Below are 23711 nucleotides of genomic sequence, written 5' to 3'. Positions count from 1 at the left end.
TCATTCAAAAGCCGGAGCCTAATTGTTGTGGAGTTCTTATAATTGCACATGCGCACAGGGCACCAGCTGGCTTCACTCGATAAATGGAAATAAAGTATTTCCAGGCACCCCAGCCCAGACTCTGGGATGACATCCCTTCACTCTCTATTATTTCGATAATTAGCTGTGCATGGACAGAGTTCAGAATCCATTTCCAGTCACAAATATCCAAAGCCAGACTCTCCCGACAAAGCAGATAGCAACACCCATCCAGACCAACATATTTTGCTAGGAATGCACAAGCATTACTCCCTTAGGAATTGCACTTTTGTGAAAGTTCTAATCAAGCATTTAAAAGAGACTCAAAGAAACTCACAATGCATATACCTCCCCCACCACCAGCTTCCCCTTTTCAGGTTGCCCCCAGCCCAATAAATTACCTTTGGAGAATGCAAAGGCAATGGAGAATTCTTTCAGCTGAGAGTCCTTTCCTGGTGAGGACTGAGGCTACCTGTTCTAGAATCTCCAGCAGAAATAGTATGTAATGCATCTATTTCTCACTGCAGATTCTAGGACTGGTAGCCCTTGTCTCTGGTGGGGGGAAAATGCTCTGCTGAAGAACTCCCTAGCTCCACTTTCCCGTTCCCTAAAAATATATTCTTGCGGAGGGAGGAACAAGTCAGCTTGCAGGATCAAGGCAAGCACAGACCTACTTGTGACATAAACATAATCTAAAAAAATGTAGTATAAACACCGACAACTGGAAAACACTGGCCTGAGAGCGCTCCAGTTGGAGAACAGCCTTTACCAAAGGTGTCATGGACTTTGAAGACGCTCGAACTCAGAACGCAAGGGAGAAATGTACTAAGAGGAAGGCACACTTGGCAAATCCACACTGTGATCAACTCCTGCCCAGGAACCAATGTCCCCACTGTGGAAGGATGTGTGGGTCCAGAATTGCCCTCCACAGTCACTTACAGACTCATTGTTAAAACCGTGTTTATGGAAGACAATCTTACTCAGCTATGAGTGATCGCCAAAGAAGAAGAAGAATTGTTGCTATCCTTGGTCTAAACTAGGGATGGGGAAACTTTTTTAACCTGAGGGCCATTTTCTCTTCTGAGAGCATAGCTGTCAAGTGTCCCTTATTTGAAGGGACAGTCCCTTATTCCAGCGCCATGTCCTGCTGCTGTCCCTTATTGATGGATGTCCCTTAAATGTCCCTTAAATTTCAAAGGAAGCAGCTCCTCCCTGCCGGCCAGGGAGGAGGGAGGCTCCAACTGTGTTGCTTGGCTGTGTTGCTCACCCAATAAGAAGTCTAAGAACGACCTGGGGGGTGGAGCTTGCATGCCTTGTGTGTGGCTAGTTAATGCAAGCTGAGAGGTTTTTTTGAATGCTGGACACCATTTTGTTGCATGTGCTGCTGCAAACTTTGCAGTGCAAAGCCAGGCCGGGGAGCCAGCCATCTTAAGTTGAGGCTGCATAGGCCTTGTGGTGCATGTGATTCAGATTCTATTCAGTTGGACCTCTGGTTACAAAGTTGGTTGGACAGTTTTCTCGAAGCTACCAGCATGAGTTTGACCAGACTGCAGGAGGACAGGAAGACTGGAGTGCCTGGAACAGGTGAGGCTGCAGGCCTCTTATTTTGGCTGCTGGTCCCTTATTTTCAAGACTGCTGGTCCCTTATTTTCCAATCTGTAAGTTGACAGCTATGTCTGAGAGCCATCTGCCAGTGGTTGGTGGGGCCAGAGACAAAAGTGTGTGGCACAACACGTGAACAATCTGTCTTTATACAATAGGTTAGTTTCTATACACACTCTCAAACATCCCTCTCTGTCCTCCACTGAGAAAAAGCACAGGGCATTAACAGAGTGAAATGACCCATTTATATATTTTCCATCAAGCAAAACATTTGGAATGCAAAGTGTGGCCTTGAGAGAATTCTGAGGGACAGGTTTGGAGGGCTGCATTTGGCCCCCAAGCCTGAGGTTCCTCACTCTAACAATAAATACAAAATAAAAGTCCTGTCCTATCTCCAGAAAACATTGCTGTCAGTGTGTTTCAGCTGGGGAAGGCAGTACAAGTCCTGCTGACTGCAACACCATTTACTTTAGCCCACACATAATATAATGGAAGCCATTCTAAAATTAAGCCTCCTCCTAGCTGCCAATCTCCGCCATGGATTCTATCTCTTGCTAATGATAGGCATGACAGAACACAGGAACTGGTCTTTATATGTTTGATTACCTAAAGACTCATCTAGTCAGATGGGTGGTAGAACAGAATGGAGCACAGAAAATGCCCACCCCCATCCACAAATCATTAGACCATTTGCTCTTCCTGTGCAGTTCCTGACTGTACTGGCCCAGCCTCTCCTATGTTGAACAAGCCCTCTTAAACATGGCCACATTTCACTGGGTGCCAGAATTGGACACCCTCCGTCCCATCTGTTCTGAACAGAGGTGCAAATAACTTGTCTCTGTGTGAGACAGAGCGACACAGGCTGATGTAGTTGCCTTTCTCGTTGACGGGGTGGCTGCTTGTAGTCCTGCCTCTTTTCTGCTCTTTTAGATGTGGCATCCATTTTTTATCCGTCACACACACATCCCAGCAACCATTTAGTGACTAGCACCCACAGTACTTTCTCAGAATTCCAAATATGCCCGCTGGCCTATAAAGATTGGCAACCCCCTGCCTTAGGCTCTCGCAATAGGTGCTGTGGAACAACTCTTGGTTCGTGCACAGCTGCTTGCATTTCAAAGAGCTGGGTGCTCCAGTCTCCCCTTTACCATCTCTTAGACTCTGTGATTCTCTAAAGCATTGGTGCCCCAGATATCCTCTTGGCTTCTCTGTGCAGTAGCAGCAGCTGTAACCTCTAACACAGGATGTGAAAGTAAGAGTAGTGTAGCACTGAGCATAAAGGGTTGTGTTTCCCCCACTGGCTGTGGGAAAAAGGCCGCTCACCCCCTTGATTTATCTCATGAGGTTGTTTTTGAGGCTAGAGATTAAAACAGTAGGTCATTTTTGCATGCTGGAAGTCTTGTGGAAATAACTGGGGCTGCTGCTAATTACTGGTAATCAGTCAGGGCCAATTTCTGTCAGTGATGGTCAATTTTTACTTGGTGGGTCTCCATGACATTTCATTACAGCATAACAAATTGAAGCTTTTGTTTTTAAAATCTAAGTCATCTTTCTGGGTATCAAAAAGGCACATTTATTGAGTTTTGGGTAATGTGCTAATCTGATTTATTTAAAAGGCAGATTATTAACTGAAAACTATTTTAATTCAGGAGGCTGTATGTTAAACCAAAGCAAGGGTGGGTGGAGAAGCGGGGGAAATGATGGCTTGGTGTTAAAGCCATAAAGTCTGCGTTGGTCTCTGGTCTCACACAGCCTGCGTCAATGAGGCCGCGGGAGACACACCTACCCACTTGGGAAACGCGAGTCTTCCCTCTGAATTTCCCGATCACTGCCCGGAGTTCAGGGCCAGCGCAGAACTCCCCAGGCACCGCTTAAACCGCGCTACGTGCAATGATCTTCCAAAACAAACGGGAGAGAGAGAATGCCATTGTTCGCTAGCCTGTAAAGGAGAGGGCTCTGCACGGCAGGCGCGCGCAGCCCGGGCATGGAGCGCTCCGCGGCAGCCGCAATATGCACAGGAACTAAACTGAAAGAGGATAAAAAGCAGGGCGAAGCGGAGAAAGCATTAAGCCAGCCTCCCCAGAAGGCCAGCCGAGCATCCCGAGTGTTTCCCGCTCTGGCCGCGCCAGCGCTCGCTCTGCTTTCACCCCGCTGCCTCGTGGTTTGCAGCCAGAGGCAACTCCAGGAAGGAGCGTCCAGCAGCCCCTCTCGCGGCTGGCGAAGACCGAGCTCCCCGCTACAGGGATGCTTCCTTGCCAGTAGGCGGCAGCATTGCCCGCCGTTTGGGGGCCGGCGACACAAGCCGGGCTTGGGTGCGCGGTTTCACAAGTGACGCCTGAAATAGGTTTCTCTCGAAGGTGGTAAAGCCCGCGTTGGCGAGAATGTACCGTTTTCTGTTGTTTGTTTGTTTGTTTGTTTGTTTGTTTGTGTGGGTGGGTGTGGTGGTTTGTTTTTAACGGCACTCTCGACTTTTTTTTTTTTTTGGCGGCGCACCAACCATCTTCACAAGTGATTCATTCCAGACTGGCTGGAGTCCAACAGCATCTAGAAGGCCACACATTCTCTATCCCTGGTATAAACATTTGTCTCTGAGAATACCTTCAGTTGTAGACTAAATCTGATGTGTGCACATCTGGGCACAGCGTGCAGCAGGACTGGGAAACCAGTGGCCCATCAGATGTTCTAGGACTCAAACTCCCATTGGCTCAGCCAGTAGGTAACAACAGTCAGGAATGATGGGAGTTGGAGTACAGCAACTTCAGGAGGCCACGGGGTTCCCATCGCTGGTTGTATGTACACATTGCTGGCTTCAAAAAACACAGCAGATCCTGACATAAAATCCTGGTTAGTTGATCAACATGAAACCAAAGCTTCAAATTTGCAGATGTAATGGAAAACTAGCTTAAAACAAGACAGGATTCCCACACTAAGGCTGGTATGTGAGGGGCGGAGTATGCAGACCTGGGCGATCATGTCTGGCTTCACAAACTCTGGTTTACAAGGGAGACAACAATGCTGCATCCACACTGGACCAGTGAGTTACTTCTCATCACGCAAATTGCCTCAGCTCTGGGGGAAAAATCACTTTTGGAATCCACCCACATCAAGCTCTTTCCTTTAAATGAGAATTTAAGTGCCTTTAGGAGCAACTGTAGGAAATTATATACAACATTCCATGGAAACTGAGCCATACCAATCATGTCCCAAGTAGTTCCTGTGATGTCAGAGACAGAAAAGGGAGTAAACCACTTAACTTGGCTGAATACCAATGCTCAGTCACAGACCATGTGACATGATACTAAAGAAGACACTACAGTGTTAGAATATCATAACAGCTACACTAAAACATTAACATGACAATCAAATAACACCACTGTGGTTGCAGTTTGGTATGCAGGACATTTGGCTAAATGTCACTAAAGCAGCCTTCCCCAACTGGGTGCCCTTCAGATGTTGGACTTCCATCATTCTTGACCATGGGCCATGCTGGCTGATGGAGTTGCTAAAGTTGTATGTAGTTAGTTCAATAAATCTGGAGGGCACAAGTTGGGGAAGGCAGCACTGAAGTGCCTTTAACCTAGCTTCTCCAACAAAGCAGAACTACAAGGAGGATAGCCTTTAGCAATGCATTAGTATTATCCATCTAATCCTTTCCCTTTCTGGCTTTTAAAAGCACATTACAAAGCAGGGTAGCACCATCCTAAGTACAAGGCCAGGGAAGCAGAGAGACTAGCCTAAAGTCACACAGTTTGAAACAGTGCCTGGAACAGAATGCAGGACCCTAACATTTTGCTGCTCTAACACAGCCTTCCTAATACCAAAGATGGCATATTTCCCTTTCATACATATGTCTGTAAACCACACCTGCAAGAGATTAGCTGCCAAAGAGGAAAACCTCAGGCTCCTCCCGGTTCAACCTCTGCCAGCGGGAGTGGGGGACAAATGCATGTAAACGCTGGCTTTCCTTACAGCAAGGTTTTAATCCCCTGGGCTTTCAGACAGCATACCTTTTATTTTATGCCACACATGCATAAAAGTCACACTGCCTACATTACCAGTTCAGCTCAGCTATGTGCATACCTGAGAAGCTAGGTTAATTTAAAACAGGGCTGGGGAACCAGATGCTGTTGGGACTCACATCTAGCATGGGTAACAGCCTGGAATGATGGGAGCTGTAGTGTGGAGAGCCACAGGTTCCCACCCCTGACTTAAAGGAAAAGGCCATAAGCCTATAAAAGGATTTCTGGCATTATAACTGCTTCTATAATTTGGTAGCCACAATATATTACAGCAAAAATAGTACAACGCATTGTGGCAAAGACTAATTGTTATTGAGAAATGATAATTCATAGGTGAGAGCACGGGGAGGGAATCTGTGGTCCTCCAGATGTTGTTGGGCACCCACAACCATCAGCCCCAGCCAGGACAGACAGTGTTCAGTGGTCTGCCCCCACAGAGTTCAGTTATTTAGTGATAGCAAATGTGTGTATTAGTATTAGGTAGAAGGAATAACAATGCTGCCCCTTTTTAGACCCCAAGGCAGGTTGGGAAATGTAGGCACAGCAATATTCTACTTTTTATTGGCTTTGCCAGAGAGCAGGAAAATATCTCCCTTACTTCTTTGTAATCTTGTGGCAGTCTAGTTATGGCAAACCCAAGAAGAAGGGTGAACTCACTTCGTGAGCTCCACAGAGAACTTCATAAAAGGCTTCTAACCATCTTCATTCAGAGCCACAGAACAGCCTATTGGAATGTGAATAATATTTCTACATGTGCCTTGATTATCGTCAATAAATCTACGTATGAGAGCTTTGTGAAGTTTTGTTAATACTATCCAGAAAGAGAGATAAATCTCCAGATGCAACAGTCAGGGATGATGGGAGCTGTAGTCCAACAACATCATGGAGGGCCACCCTTTCCCTAACCTTGGGCAAACCTACATTATCCAAAACATGAAATGGCCTAAAAGCCTAGCAAGTTACTATAGAGCTCCAAATATATAAAACTAATAGCATATTTCCAAAATGACAGAGTACATTCTCATGAGCACTGTTGGAACAGGAACTCAGGAAGTGTCTTACTGTGTGGTTGTGCTTTCCTTGTAGCAATTGGGTGTTAAATCTGATTTAGCTTCTTCTTCCAGAAGATCCAGCTATAGCTCTATATCTCGGGGGAATCAGCATTAAAGGGAGACTAGTCTAGAGTACTGCTGGACATTCATGGCTGTTTACAGCATCCAGTGCAGCCTTCGCTCTAGTTTCCATATATAAATTGACATCAGAGTTATGGTTCTTTTTTTAAGAAACTAACCATAAAGCACCAGACCTAGAATCCCACACATTTTTTTTATTTATTGAATTTATATACCGCCCTATACCCACAGGTTTCAGGGCAGTTCACAGAATAAAATCAGAATATAAAACCACGGAATATATAAACAAAATAAAAACAACAACAAGCCAATAACCCCCAAACACATTTTAGAAGGGCATGCATTAAAACAACAGGGAAAAAAGCATACTGCAAATTTGCGTGTTATGCATTTTTTTTATTGATCTGCATAGGTAACAGTAGAAGGGGACTTGGTGTTCCCATTGAAGACCTAACTTTATTTTGGATGGCTTAAATTCAATAGTTAATTAACATTCCTACCCATGATTTGAATAAGCACTCAAATTCCCAGCAATATATACATATCAGTGTAGTGCAAGTGTCCTGTTATTTTTACTCAGGGCGTTAAAACAGGGTCCAGAAGGGAATGGCTTCTGTCCCATGACCAGGAAACCTGTCTGAACCATCACACACTCTTAGTTCCCTTCCATTGCAGGATATGCATGTCAGTGCACCCCAGTCACTCACCTGGCAAGAAGGCAACCCACTACAGTATAGGGAATTCACATGTGCAGCTTCCCTTGTCTGCAGTGCCAAAAAACAAGCCCATTGATGCTAATCTACCCCTGTCTCACAGCTCAGATGCTTTTCTGTGGCTAAGCCCCTTATAATGGTTTTACTAAAATCCCCTTTTGATGGAAAAAAATCCCAGCTGGAAGTTTCAGGCAACACCACAATATGCAAGTCTGCGGGTTTCTTTCCCCAGTTTCACAAAAGCCTCTAATGGAGTGGAAAATTTGCTGGAGGCCAGAAGTTTGGGGCTGCAATTATTTTTAAAGGATTATCAGGAGAGAATGGGAGGCGCTTAGTGCTCTTCTCCTCCCTTTCTATCCCCTCTTTGTGTTTTGATCTGTGCTGCTTTTAAACAGATTCAGCAAGAACCCTCCTTCACTGCAGCTGAGAAATGGAGCATCCTAGCTTCAACTGCCTCACTTCTCTATCTCCAGTGAACAGAAGTCAGAACTCCAGTTTAAAGAGGCCACTGACTGAAGTCAGGATTGCCAGATTTTTAACTGGCCTGTTCCTGGAGTTTTAACAGCATCGTGACATGCAAATGCTTAGCAGGTACAGCTGTTCTTGGCATGGAGATAAAGTCATGGGGGAAGGAAATGGGCAGAGAGCCAAGGTAGAGCCTGGCTAGTCCAAGGTTGCGGTCACTAGCAAAAAACAAACCAACCCCAAAATGTTATCAGGCTGGCTCTGAAGTTTACTGGCTTTTCAAACCCTGATGGTGTTCACTCTGCAGAATCCAGCTTGCTAGTTTGTAAAGTGGAATAATGACCAGATATAACAAAAAAGCCAACAATGGAAGAGACAACAAAATATAGTCAGGAAGACAGGAATGATGATGATGATAGAAGCACTTTCAAATGTTCAAAACACTACACTTGTATTATCTAATTGTAATCCTTACCACAACCCTGTAAGATAAGTCAATATTATCACCCCCCCCAATATTATTTATTTTTATATATTTGTTAGATTTGTATACCGCCCTATACCTGCAGGTCTCAGGGTGGTTACAACATAAAATCACAATATAAAAACAAAAAATACATAATAAAAAAACAGCCCAATAACCCCCCAACATATTTAAAAAGATTTATTTATTTACTTATTTATTTATTAGATTTGTTTGTTTATTTATTATATATCACAGATGGGGACTGATGCTGAGGCAGAGTTCAGATCTTCCCCATAAATAAAGTAAAAATTAGTAAATAAATACTGTATTTATGTGAGCCATTGCTCACAGCAGGCTTGCTCCTTACTGAGGAAAACAGAAGTTCCCATATTCAGAGCTCTGTCAACCACAAAAACATACATAGATGTCTGCAGGCCCCACAAAGAGGGAGAAGAAGGCCTCATTATCCAAAACCTGGGTGGATTTCCCCTGTCCTGACTTGATGCCAGTATTTATAACCCATGGCCATAGCATTCCTGAGGGAAGCACCATAATAGCACAGAGGAGAGACATCCAAGTACCACCTACGTCTGTGGGAAAACTCACAACTCAAGCATAAACCCAGGTGTTGCTCCTTAAGGCACACAACCTGGGCTTGAATTCAGATCACCACTCCCACAGTATGGGAACTGCCGATGGGCCAAGATGCTATTCTCAGTGCTTAATGCAGTATGTTATGCATCTTGCTCATTCAGAGATGCACACACAAAGTGCTGCTTGCAAAACCACAAGCTTTGGAAAAGGTTACGTGTCCATTTGTGCAAAAGGCATAGTGCAAGAGAAACGATACATGCACGCAAGCTGCTCATGTGCAGCACAGCTCTTGCTAGGTGAATGGAGGTTTGAGCTTGTTTGCAGCTAAGGGACTCACCGCTCAGGTTAACTCCAGTCTCTGACAGTTATCCAGAGATCTAATCATATGCCATCTCCACCCTTGGCCAAGATTCAGCCGAATTACGTTATGCACTTAGGGATGTGTGTCTCACCACAAACAAACCTCAAAGGACCCATCTGTACTTTCGCAGAACTAAACATGCAGGAAAGTAGCAGAGGTCTAAAGGAGCTCCGTTTTCATTACAAAATATAACCTGCCAGGTCTGGAATTCAGCATTTTTAAAAAGTTGTTTAAAAAGTTGTTGCAGTCAGACCATCCAGATTCTGCAACTGGAGTAAATGAAGGGGGGAGGGAAGGCATGTTTTCACAGAGATGCTTAATATTAAATACCGTATATTGGGTTGAATCAAGACTTAGGCTGAAATTCTAACCCTACTTAGCTGAGAGTAAGCACTACTGAATTCAGTGGAACATACTGGATTGCAGCCCAAGTAAGTTGCGCTAAGATCCCAACATAATCAATGGGACTTACGTCAGGACTGAAATTTGTTACATTGATTTCAATGGAACATAAATTCAATTTTAGTCTGGATGAGTCTGGATCTAAGCCACTGAATTTAAAGTCTGAAAAAAAGTTACAACAGGATTCTTCTATTTTGACATTTAGTTGCAACCATTTCAAATGGAGACAAGAGGGGCTAGTAACATGTTCTTATTTAAAACTGAAAGAACAGGTCTTTAGAATCCAGGTCTTTGGTATTTTTCAGTTGACCAAAACCAAGATTCCCCCATCTTTTTCCAGGCTCAACATACCCAATTGCTTCAGCTTTTCCTTACAAAACGTCTTTCCCACATCCCTGATCACCTTTATTACCATCCTTAATGCAGTCCAGAATAGCATTAGCTCATTTTGCAGCTACGTCACACGGCTGACTTGCATTCAGCTTGCAATCAACTGCAACACTAAGATACATTTGTTTCTGATGAATTCCATTTTAATTCTCTGAAATCTTGATGTGTGAATCCTATTATTTGTATTTTCAGACTATGGTGTTTTGAAGCTACTATATATTATCTTTAAATGAGCCCCTGTTAAAAGTTACTGAACCAGGAAGGAGGAAAGCGCTTGTTTTTACACCTTAGATGGGGTTGGCAGAAGCCACCTGCTGCTTATATTGGGTTTCAGACAGAGATGATGTGGGGTTCGGGACAGGCATGCAATGGTAGAGGCTTTATTTTTGTAGATAAGCAGGACTGCAGGGGCAAAACCTATGTCAATATGAATCCTATGGAAAATATTGCTCTTGTAGGCAGAAGAGAGGCTGGTTGTGTTTGTGTATTCAGGCACTGTATATATGAAGATATTTTAGAAACCTCTATACTTAGCCATTGTGGTTTAGATCTTTTTCCAGGCCAGGGATAATTGTGTAAGCGTGTAGTCAGCACTGGCCAAACAGAGACTTTTAAACTATACAGTCATTGCCAATTCTGTGAAGGTTTTACATTTGAGAGATGTTCAACCCAAGACCCAATTATTAAAGAAAATAACAACAGAACCCAACCAACTCTACCATCACTGTGTGTTGCTCTTTTGTTATCTTGCTTTAATTGGCTGCCTCAAGTCAAGATCTTGCTAAGTGGCCAAGTTAAACTTAAGGGGGCGGTAGGGGAAGTGATGATGTAGTTGACTTAACTGGTGCCTGAGCTTCCTCTCTGAGTCAGACCTGAATCAGGGCTACAGAATGAAGCTAGGAAGTGGTCTCTCTCATTCAGAAGAGAAATAAGGACACTTGACCGCCTGCGGTCATGAGAACTAGAGTCAGTTTTCATGGCTGGGATGAGTGGAGAGGAGTGATCATTAGGAAGGCCAAATGCCTGCAGTGGTAATTATATTTTGCCTTGCAAAGTTTTTCCTAAACTGCATTGTGGAGAGCATTCTACTTCACTTTCTTTCCAAGGACACTGGTGTTTATTATGGTTTAGCAACCCTGAAGCAGATTCAACTTGCATCTGTCCAGAACATTCCAGACCACAGTGACCTATTATCACCTACATAGAAATTATATTCAGATCTGTGCTGACAAATTTACTGCAGTTTGAACACACTGAAATATTTTGGTGGTTCCTTCCCATCAGGAGGCGGGAGGTGTGGAAATGATTCAAAACAAGACCTCTGCTAAAAACCAGCTGCCATTTGGAAGTCGTCGTATGCCTGTGGTCAGCAGTGTATCTACAAACATGCTAGAAATGACTGACACAGTTTGAGACAGTGTCTTGCCAGTAAAGTGATAGGACTAAGATTACTGTCATTATTAGGGCTTCAGACATCTGAGCAGCTTAATGGCCTCTTTTGAATATATGTTGGCAAACCATGCTGGAATCCTTTAGGCAAAATGCTATTAAATCAAAGTGACAGTGCTCCTCATGATAACTACTTTTCTAAAAAATAATACTGTGATTTGGTCTTTCTGTTGATGGCCACAGGAACATTTGATACATCAAGGCCAGGGAACCCTGTATATAGTTTGGTGCTGTAGTTGTTTTAAAGTTAGTGTTAAATAGGTTAGAGATGGCAAGGACAGTTCAGAAGTGCTTACAAACAATTTTCCTTTCACTATCCTAGAAATGTAATTGTGAATTAACACTTCCCAAAAAAACACCTTGAGACAAAACAAACAAACAAGGTACATATTTTTATATAAATGTATAAAGATGGTGGGGGAGATATCTTTAGTGTGCATGTGTTACCTGAGCCTGTGGCTGAGGAGCCTGGAGAGGGAAAGTCAGCACTGAAAACAGGAATCCCTCCGGTATCTTGAGTTTTACTTCATGTGCAAAATTTAGGTGGTTTTTTAACATTTGAAAATGCAGCCCATCTACATGGAAGTCAATGGAGCATGCAGCTTCTTCATGCAATTTATTTATTTATTCTCCCGCCCCTCCACCATGCAAGGTGGCCTTGAGGCTCCTGAAGGAAAGGTGGGATATAAATGAAATAAATTAAAAAATAACATGTAATATTATGTTGATAATAACCAAAGGGAGAGTTTAATAATAATAACACAATAGACATGTACAACTCAACAGAACAAATGATGAGGGAGGAGGGAGAGATTAAAAATGCACTTCTGATAAAATAGATCTGTTGTGTGGCATAAAACTGGCAGCAAGGTTGAAATCAATCCATTTAAAAACATGATTTAAAAAAAGCTTTAGTTTAAGATTTTTCGCAAAATATACAAGTTCATTTTAATTTGCATTGCTGACTTACATATATATACACCCTAAGAGCAGAAGGAAGACTCAAAAACAGTACATATGAAAATAGGGTTTTGGTTAGCTGATGAGGTTCAGTTGCAGCCTCTAGCAATCGATGGTTTAAGCCCCAGAGATATTCTTCCCATAGAACATAGATCCATTACAAAGTGTTTATTAGAAAAAACCTATGTGACATTCCACTTAGCAGTACAGTGGTACCTCGGGTTAAGAACTTAATTTGTTCTGGAGGTCCATTCTTAACCTGAAACTGTTCTTAACCTGAAGAACCACTTTAGCTAATGGGGCCTCCTGCTGCCACCGCGCTGCCAGAGCACGATTTCTGTTCTCATCCTGAAGCAAAGTTCTTAACCTGAGGTACTATTTCTGGGTTAACGGAGTCTGTAACCTGAAGCGTATGTAACCCGAGGTACCACTGTATACACTCCTGAATTATAAGTGTGGCAATCCCACGTTCTCTGCATAAGCAGTAGAGAATAGGTTCTCTTTTTACTCACTACAGCAGACTTCACCAAGCTCTCCAGGGTACCAATGCTTCTTGAGGCTGATGGGAGTTGTAGTCCTAAATAGCTGGAGATCACCTGCTGGCCAAAGCTGCAGTACAGAATCCTTCCCCGACCCCAGTTGTTTGACATTGGGGGGCTATTTTATTTATTAAACCAGTACTGCTCTTAATTTAGAAAACCACAGAGTGGTTGACACACAAGAATATAAAATACAAAGCCAGAACAACAAAACTGAACCAGAAAAATCACATTTCTCCTATATCAGTTCCAGGCACCAAGGATTTTGATTGCTGAACATTGAATTCTAAGAATATTAACCACACACAAACACCTTGACGTCTTGATCGTACAGTCCATATAGATATCACAAAGCCTGCAAATAACCAATTTGAAAACTGCTCTCATATTCCAGAGGACACTTTTATTTATTGCTGCTTGTTGGGATGTCATATGGTAGCAGTCACACAGTGTAGCACAATGCAGTACAAAAAGATTCCCCTCCCCAAACTATTATCTTGTTAAAAGCTTTAGAAAGCATTTAGAGCTATAATTCATCTTGGAATCTGGCCAGGTCACAAAACACCCTTGGAATTTTAATTGCCCTGATCCCTAGTTTTATTTACTATTTGAAAGGGAGGGCTCCAGCAGCACAGGGTCTATATAATTCCACAAAGGGATGCTGAGTCAGTATTAACACAGGGGGGTAAAAGCCACCGCCAGCTGAGTCACCCACCCAAGCGGCACAAAGCCACTTCCTGCAGGCTCATGGGCATTCCTTGGAAGCTTTTACGTAGACTGGGTAGCCCCTTCCACCCTGACTTAGATGATGAGTGACGAAAGAAACACAATGAGTCAAGAGAACAAAACCCAGAAGAAAAGTGAGGGTCTTTGAGAAAGAGTGATTCTTAGCAGTGATTCTCAAGCTGTACAATGAGCTGCACTCACACTTGGATATACATTCTCTCAAATTATTCCACACATGGTACTGCATTACCCATATATGGTATAACTCAGGGCTGAAAGGCACCCTGTTGATAATGGGTTGACCATGGAGTATGAACGCTGAAGTCACTAAGAAACCAAAAACGGTGCTGTGTAAAGACAAACATGAATCATACTCCATACAGCTTATTAATTGGCAAGCAACTCATTGGTTACACATAGCACAAGTTCTAATGTAATAGATAGGCTGCAGTTTGTCCATTTCTATTGTGGTCCTAATGTTTTAGCTACCCTTGGACTAAAGATATAAGGAATTCTCTCACTGGACAAGGTCAGCCTCACAGAGAGGCACTGTACGGCACATGTTAAAGTGAACATCCCTGCTGGGGGCACACTGACACCCTCTGGTGCCTCTTGGCCCTGCAACTCCTGCCCCTTGCTGTTGCTGCCTGTTCACCTGCCCTCTTCTGTAATCAAGCCAATGGAGATGGAGAAACCTCCACCCACTTTTCCCAGGACAACTATTCAGATTGGGTCCAAAGGGAGAAGGCAAATGAATGGGCAGTGATGCCTTGGAGCAGAGGGGAGCTTGTTGAGGGCATCTTGCCCAGCGGTCTCCCAAAACCTGGAGCTGATGAATCAGAACAAGAGTCCCTAAGTCATGGGTTGGGAACCTGTGGCCCTCCAGATGTTGTTAGATTACAACTCCCATCATCACTGAGCAGCATCCATGCTGGCTGGGACTGATGGGAGTCCATCAACATCTGGAAGACCATAGGTTCCCCCCCTGAATGCTCATACCTCAGTAATAATTAAATCTTCTTCAGCACAATTTAGAATGTAAGAAATCAAAGCTAAAGCAGATGATAGGAGTCTGCCTCTTGTGGAACCAGCAAGCCACACATCCATAGAACTTGCCTGGGCAATATCACATCCCTTCATAAGCCAGAGGCTGCTGCATAAGAGAACAAAGCAGATTCCTTCATACTTACTGATGCATTCAAACTATTTGTAATTAAGCTGAGTTTTTCTAACCTTCATTCAGCTGACATTTTATGCAGGCATCTTTCTTCACTGGAGGTTGCGATAGTATGGTTTTGAGATCTGAGCAACTGTTCTGAGTCCATCTGCCAAGGTGTGGTTTAGCAATCATATTTAAGGCATTTGGGGATTTAAAACTTGTCCAGGATCCAGATAGGGTTATTCTACCAACATAGCCTTTCTAGTCCTGAATTCAGAGATTATCAATCGGTGGGTTGTGACCCAAAGCAGGTTGCAGGCTAGGATGGTGTTTTTGTGGAGAAATCACAAGAAAGACACCCAGCTGTGTGCCAGGTCAAAAAGTTTATTTTCAACTTCAAATATAATATGTATAGTAAACCAAATTACAGTATTATTCTTAAGTTACCTATTGACTTTCTAGGTATGTAGTAATTTTTAACAGGCAATCACTATATTTTCAAGTTTCAGGATATGTGCTGAAAAAAAATCCAGGGGAGGGAGGGTCACCAGTAACACTTCTGCAAACTGTTTCTTTTGTAAACCACTTCAAGATTTCTTTTAATGTAAGCCATATAGAAATATTATTAAATAAATAAAACAAATAACAACTTTAAAAAGTCTGAGAAACTCTGCCTTAGTTTGAAAATTGAATTAAAATTAGACAAAATCTCTAGCACAAGTACCAGCTAATATTATTTAAGAACAAACGTATCAACAATATTAAGAGACGGCACAATTTGCATGGCTTTACAGTTACCGTAAGTAGATTGTTTGGATGGGAGTGTAAGGTCCAGTTTCATGTCCCCCATATCTTTAGTGTCTCAAGTTTCATCTAAATTAGGTAACTCCAAGTATGTCAGTCCAAACAACATTCCTCCTTCTCTAAAGGAGAGTTCTTATTCCCACAGCTTTACCAAGAGATAAAGAGTCTCCCCACCAAGCACACATATTAATTCTCCCTTGATCCTTTCCAGTTCAGTCTGATACTTCTGAAATTTATCACTTTCAAGGGCGTCAGAAGATTTCAAACTGCTAGATCACCATGAACCACCCAGGAAGCACCAGACTGAGGTTCTCATGACAGCTTCCCATCAGTGCAATAAAGGGTACATAAGCTCTGCAGGAACAAGGCCCAGGTAGCACAGAATCCTTTTCTCACAGTGACCAAGCAGAGGCCTATGGGAAGCTCACAAGCAGGACTTGAGCACAACAGCACTCTCCCTACTTGTGATTCACAGCAACAGGTATTCAGAAACATTCTACTTCTGATATTGGAGGTATAGTACACAGCCATCATGATTAGCAATCATTGATAGTCTTATCCTCCATGAACTTGCCAACCCCCCTTTTAATGCCATCCAACTTGGTGGGCAATTCAAAATGGCCATTGAACCTGATTTAAACTTTGGACAGCAAAAATGAAAGAACTGCTCCACTAGATCTGATCATAGGTCCATCTAGTTAGCATTCTGTTTCCAGCTAATTGCCAACCAGATGCCCTGGAAGACAAAGCATGAAGACAATGGGCAACCTTTGTTGTTGGTCTCCAGCAACTGGTATTTGGAGATATACTGTCTCTGAACAGAGAGGTTTCATTTACTAGACATAGGTAGCAGATTTATTCTTCATGAATTGGTCTATACAATTTAGAATTTTGAAAAGAATATATTCACTGGAAAGTAGAAATGGCAGAAGTTCCCCCATTTGCTTGCTTGCTTACAAACCTTGTAAAAAACTAGGAAAAGTGGGATAGTGTGGCCTGGATCGCATGTCACACTAAGTGAAACCATGGCTTAGTTTGAACATGCCAGTATAGGGACTCCAGAAGAGGATATCATGGCTGCTTTGCTCCTGGTCAGACGTTTTGCTCTGGTCTGGGCTAAGCCATGTTTGGTTTAGTGTGTCACCAGAATGTGGATTTGTGGTTTAGGTCTCCAGAACAAACCATGAGTCTTTTGGACAAACCCATGTGCTCATGTGCTCACACTAATGTTTATATCAGATGTGGAGCAGTGTATGTGGTTTGGGGGAAATCAACTCATGAGGTTAGGTGAGAAGACTATCTCAGGTGACAGGGTCCACCCTAGGCAACAGATCACAATGTTGATCCTATTTTTCTCCCCCTCTCCCTTTGTTCATGATGTAGATCTACCCCGATGCCTTCTTCCCTGGCAGGAGGAAACAGTGCTAAAATTTATTGGGCTGGCCTTTTCTAGAGGGTATCATGTTGGGGAAACATAGTTTAAAGCAACCAAGCGACACAAAGTACTGCAAGGGGAGGGGAGGTTGAGTTTTACATAAAGAGCAGACCACCCCATACTATCTATTTATGAACGAGGCAGACATGTATTTTAACTATCTGTTCCACCACTTTTAATTTGGCTTCCGGATATGAGTGTTAAAGTAGTGGTGGAAAGGAAATCCAACAGTTTATATATTTCATAGTTAGCGACAGTAAATATTGTGTGTGTTGAGACATACAAGGCTTGGAAGTATCCCTTGAAAAAATAAGCTGCTGGTCTAAATATGAAATCTGGGGAGAGCTGACTGACCAGCACACACAATCCTAAGGCTGAAAATAAGAGCTGGCTGCCCACCTTACTTTCCATGTAAATTTTACTGAGTGACATGTTGACCCACACTGCAGTCCAGAGAAAGCTCCGCTATATTTAGCTCTGGACAGCCTTCCCAAAGTGCAGCGAGAGGCACAGCAGGTTGAGCAACTCTTAGCAAGGAATTTAAATAAATTGGCTAATCATCTGGTTTTGTTTTTAAAGTTGATAAGATTATAAAGCTGATGAAAACTGAGACCAGGGCTCACTCACAGAGTTTTCAGTCTTTTGGGGTTATATGAACAGAACCTGCAGTGGGCTTTTTAAGAATAAAACTGGCCCTGGCCCGAGGCTTAATTTTGAAATGTAGGGCTTGTCCACACTTCTGCTTCTCCTGCTATTTCTAGGCACAGGTCCAATAGGTTTTTCCTTTTCTCTCGCTGCTTTCCCTGGGAAGACCCGCTGTTTACTGCATCAATCCACAGAATCCCAACCGACATTTGTTCTGATTCAGCAGTAACCAGCAAGTTTTCCAGGGAGAAGTGATAGGAGAAAATAAAAACCTATCAGACCCATGCCTAGAAATCAAAGTGGGGCCCTGTACCTCTGCCCTGAAGTCCTGCCCTGACAGCACCAGTAGCTATGCACAGTTTATCATCAGGTGTGGGAAACATTTTGCCCTCTGGATGTTGCTTGACAACAACTTCCATCATCCCTGGTCATTGACCATGCTTGCCAGGGCTGATGGGAGTTGTAGCTCAGCAACATTTGGGGGGGCTCAAGGTTCCTTATGCCTGGTATAGAGCAATTGATGCATTTTCCTTTGTGCTATTATGGCCCAAGCTCAATAACTGTACAAACTTCATGGGAAGGGGTGAGAGTGAGGGGAACAGAGTGAAGGCACTTAATTTTATTAAAGCTCAACAACTTTGTCCGGATTTTCAGTTTTGGGAATATGACAACCCTACTCATTCACATTGCACCATGGTGCTTTGTAAAAGGACAGACTTGGCAGGTCCCTGTCCACAAGAGGCTCATAATGTGAAAACAGGGAAACAGAGGGAAATCGAGGTAGAGATAAATATGGGAAGAATGTATGTTTACTTAAATTGTGAATTTAGGGTATTGGAACTAGGGGGTTGTTCCAAAGGCTTTGCAGCACAGGTGAGTTCTTAAGAGGGATTTGAAGGAAGTTCCTGGCATACAGAGTGGCAAGGCAGAAACTTTTTTCAGGGAGCAGGAAACCTCTGGATAAGTGAGAGTCGTGAAACTGGAAAAGTAAAGGTCACTGGAAGGGATGTGTCAGCAGCACACAATAGCTAAGAGATACGGATTGGGTTGAATGTCTGTGGAGGGTTTTGAAGGTAAATATGAAAAGCTTGTGCCTGATCTGGGAGTGGACAGAAGAAGCCAATGTTGGGTCTGAGGGGGGTGGGCAAGGTGAAACAATGGTGGATTACAGAGCAGATGACTGCAGTAGTCTAGTGATAGATGACCAGGACATGGATCTTATAAAAAGTGGCTAATTCCAAGTAGCATCTCTGCCATGCAATTCTAACACCTTATTTTTGTGCTGCATCGCACATGTCACCCTAAGCTCTTATTTGCAGGCAGGCACAGCAACTTGTAAGACAAAAAGCGAGGCTTTTGAACTAACAGCATTCAAGGCTGTAAGTCAAGTGCCCAAATCACACATGGCACCAACAGAGAGGCAAGCAAACGTTCAGCAGTTTTGGAATAATACAACCCTGACTCAGAATCACTCAACTGCAGAGTATGGCACATTTTTCTCACTTCCTATCTGCTTAATTGTACCTTTTTAAGTCCCACCATCTTCCCCATAGGAACCCTGCTTAGGACCCAACATTACTATTCTAGTCAAGTAATACTTGATCCAAATCTCTTGTTGTAAGTATATGGTACCTGAAATTTCACCTGGTGTGGTTAGTTTTGGTTGAACACAAAAAGGTCAGAAGTTTCTGTTCCCTAAATGAGTTTAGAGTAACTGACTGATGGAGTCAGGTTACAGATGCAGTTATTTGCTTATATGCCTTGCAGATTTGCTCTGCAACAAAATGAAGGATTCTTGTCATTGCCGACATTACTTCATTCATTCATTCATTCATTCACTCACTCACTCACTCATATAACAATTAATTGCCAAGGTGGCTTCTAAGCAGTTCACAAGTATACAACCAATTACAAAAAAACCCACATAATTAAATACACAATAAAACAATTTCATCAAAACATTAAAATAAACATGCAGAACCCCATCTTCATGTTGCCACAAGATGACAATCATCACGCTGTGGTACAATTGACTAGGTACCCACTTCAGCTGCAATACTGCAGCAGTACACAAACAACATTATGACACTCAGAAAACTGCAGATGTGCTGCCAGCTAGATGTCTAGTGTCTTCTGAATTGGCTGGCAGCACTATTTGAAACATCTGAAGAGGAACTTACGTTGTACAAGCACGGCCTGCACAAGTGGTCTTGTACAACTTCCCCTTCAAAATGTGATTGTTAAGTGCTGCCAGTTGAATACAGACAGGATTTCACATACAGCAGGTGGCATTTCTTAACATCCAAAGCCACTCTTAAATTGAACATTTGCTTAGGTCCAACTAAACCTGGACATGACATTGCTTTGGGGGATTTCTGGCATCTGGAGGTCAAGATGCTAGCTTTTTGGCTCTTGAGACAGTAGTTTTCATGGTGAACTTTGGGGGAAACTATATGAAAATCTGGCTCTGGGAAAGGAAACGCCTGCCTGGCCTCAGTCATCAGCAAGAGAAAAAGCAGTTTGAAGGCTTCTTGACTTTCCCATCCCTGCCAACGAAAACCCCAACCCACTCAGTTCAAATTATTCTCGGACTTCCAAGGCAAAAAGAAAGACATTTTACCACTGGCCAAAAGGATAAGGGCCACAAGATAGTTGCATCACCTTTACCCAATCAAAAACATTAGCAAGGAAATACCAGTCGAGTCCAGATTGGATAAAAATGCCTGCTTGCAGTTTACTATGTTGTTCTGGCTTTGTCCAACTGATCTCCATTTCTGTGTTGTGATATTTTATATGGAAGTGTGGTTTCTAAATATTTACCGTAAATTAAATAAAATACCTATTCCCCTCACTCTCCTTCCCTTTTGTGTCTTGTCTTCTTAGCTTGTAAACCTATTTGAGAGCAGGGCCTGACATTCTTTTATTTTAATTGATGTGAGCTACTGTGGGATATAGCATGGGTGTAGCCAGGATTTTTGTTAGAGGGGCAGGCTTTATGTTATGGGTGGGCAGAACCTCATTTAGTTTACTTTATGGATTTTTATTTATTTGGGGGGGCTGCCCCTTCCTGCCCCCCTTGGCTATGCCCATGGGAGATATTATTTGTCAACTACAAACTCACTGAAAAACTGGGAAGAGGAAGCTGGTACATCGCAACATACAGGGCACAATTAGGCAGGTCCATATCTAAAACAATGATAACAGGTATTTTTCTTTCCCCCTAAATATTTAGGCCTTCTTCACATGTTATACAGCAACAAATCCAAGTTAGTCAGTTCCTGTGTGCTAAAAGTTCCCAGGTGATTTTGTGTGGGTGGGTGTATAATGCTCACATCTTGCATGTGTGCAACTGCAGGAAACATCAACATAGCACCAATGTTTTACAAAGCAATTGTAAGATCTAAAGCTGCCCCCATTTGAGGTTCCCAGACACATACACAGTGATTTTGAGATAGGTGTGCAAATGCATATGATGGCCACATTTTACATGTTTTCTGCAGCAAACACTGTACAGTACAGGTGCTTCCCACAGCAACTATAGCACGTGGAACTGCTCTGATTACATTAGATGTTGCAGGTATACTGCCTGCCTTACAACTATACAACTAGACAAGAAACAGGTTTTGGTGTCATAACATAAATGACAATGAGAAGGAAGGAAGCAAATTAAGCTGCCTTACCCTGTGTTACACAATTGGTCAGTTGAGTTCAGTATTATCTACTCTGATCAATAGCGATTCTCCAAGGTGTCAGCCAGAAATAGATCTTTCCCAGACCTGTTAACTGGGACATGCCAGGGATTGAATCTGGGACCTTCTATATACAAAGTGCATATGTACCATTGAGCTATGGTCCCTCCCCCAGAACAAAAAAACCCAAACATATAAAGCAAAACTAACACCATTATGTGCACTATGGACACCCTACAACTTATCATCTCAAGAAACTAAATTTGTCACTAGAACTTTTGGTAGTAGTGTCTGCATCTGGAGGTACAACGTGCTCCATGGGTGTTAATCCTTTCTTCGAAGCGGTTGTTATGATATCCTGAAACGCACACCATGCAATACATATATACAGCATGACTTCAGTAGGATTCCATCCTAATGCCACAACATGGCATAGGAACCTGGTTGAGTGTGACACTTTCACACTAACACCCTAATAATCCTTACACTAGTGCTCTGCTATTAGCTTTGGCTCCAGTGCAGAAAACTTTCCAAAGAGTTTCAGAGGATTTCTCTATTTTTAAAAACTGTTCCTGGGTACCCAACCCAGGGATTTTTCTAAAACAAGAGGAGTGAGGAACTTCAGGCTCAAGGGCCAGGCCTCTCAATCCAGTTCTTGGGATTCTGCCCAGGCCACATTGCTTCCTGGCTGTGCCTTCCTTAAGAGCTTTTGTCCAACTGGAATATGTGCTTGAACAGCAATAATGACTCCTGCTTGACTGGATGAAGAGATGTGTGTGACAATACAGAAACCAATGGCATTTGCATGGCTAGAAAGAGGTCTACCACACAAAGTACGAGTCACAGCCATTGCTTCACCCACTCTCGCCTCTGACACCACCCACCACTGGCCCCTGGCATGTTGCCAACAAAGGAATGTGGTCCTCGAGTTGAAAAAGTTTCTCCACCCCTGCTCCAAAGAGGATCCAGAATTATTTTATGGTCTTGCCCCCCCCTCCAAGATATTGCGACAGCCACAAGCACAGAAGACTTGATAAGGGGATCAGACAAATACACGGAGGAGTAGACGCCTATTACTGTAATAGTTGTGAGCTGGTGCAGCATGATGGTTAAGAGACTGAGTTGTGAATCAGAAAGTCCCAGTTTGTCCCAGTTTAAAGCTTGCCTCTGCAATTAATTCATTAGTGGCCTTAGGCAAGTAACTTTCTCAGCCTCAGTCTACCCATTTGCAATATGGCATGAATACTCTCTTACCTTACAGAATTATTGTAAGTCAGGGTGGGGGACATGTGGCCCTCCACGGATGTCACTGGAGTCCAACTCCCAGCAGCTTTAGCCTTCATTGCCAATTCATAGCATTAACCACAACACCAGACTAGGCATCAAACAGCTTATCCCACATGGCAGACTGCAGTAATAGAAACACATAGTTGGGGTGTTCTCCAGGAAACAGAAGATCTAAGCAGAGAAACATTTACATTTTCCTTGAAGTAGCAGTAAAGGTTTGCCCACTAAACTCAAAAGCTACAATCAGCACAAGGAAACAAAATCTCAAGTTACAAAATGATAGGCACAGAGTCAAACAGCTGCCAAGCCTCAGCTCTTAAGTGCTGGTGGTGGATCATGAAAAAAAGGAACATTACTCCCTTTGAGAATTTTCTCAAGGTCTCTTTTGGAATCATCAGACTTGGTTCACAAGTTGCCATAGATCTCAAATGGTATGTGGGATGATTCCAGGTCCCACTGTGATGTATTTGTTTAGGCACACATACAGAGAGAGAGAGAGAGAGAAAGAAAGAGCACAAATTGGAGGCAGATAACTTTTTAGTATTTCTTTTGCACTGTCAAGGGTTTATTTTCTCCTTTTGTAAAAGGTAAACTGAGCCTAAATAAGAGTGGGAGAACAGGCTTGCCGAAATCCTCAGGGGAAGCAATCTAAGTTATATCTGCTGGAGGAAAGCTGTGAGTAACCAACCATGATCAGCCCACAACAGGCCAGGAAATGCTTCAGCAGCAGCAGCAGCAGCAGCAGCAGCAGCCAGAACCACAACTTGAGCCTGACCACATGTCAACCAGGGACACAGAATACCGACTGAAGAGTTTAAATTTAGACAGGTAAACAGGCAAGAAGGAAGAGTGTTG

The 23711-nt window shown here is 43.0% G+C and overlaps 1 protein-coding gene across 5 annotated transcripts in view; it reads right to left on the bottom strand.

Moving 5' to 3' along the window:
* The window catches only part of WNT5B (Wnt family member 5B), a 122660-nt gene that overhangs the window by 62049 nt on the left and 36900 nt on the right, over window positions 1–23711 (bottom strand). The window contains exon 1 of one of the 5 annotated variants that reach the window (XM_083402305.1): window positions 22824–22940. The exons of the other annotated variants lie outside the window; for them this stretch is intronic. The gene's annotated coding sequence lies outside the window, so the exon portion shown is untranslated. Of the gene's footprint in view, window positions 1–22823; window positions 22941–23711 lie in introns of those variants that run through there. 5 annotated transcript variants of the gene reach the window in all.

The sequence above is a fragment of the Podarcis tiliguerta genome (genome assembly GCF_965153285.1).
Source record: "Podarcis tiliguerta genome assembly, chromosome: 10".
In the NCBI taxonomy this organism is placed as follows: Eukaryota; Metazoa; Chordata; class Lepidosauria; order Squamata; family Lacertidae; genus Podarcis; species Podarcis tiliguerta.
Note: the sequence above shows the minus strand (reverse complement) of the source record. Positions and strands in the feature narration are given on the sequence as shown.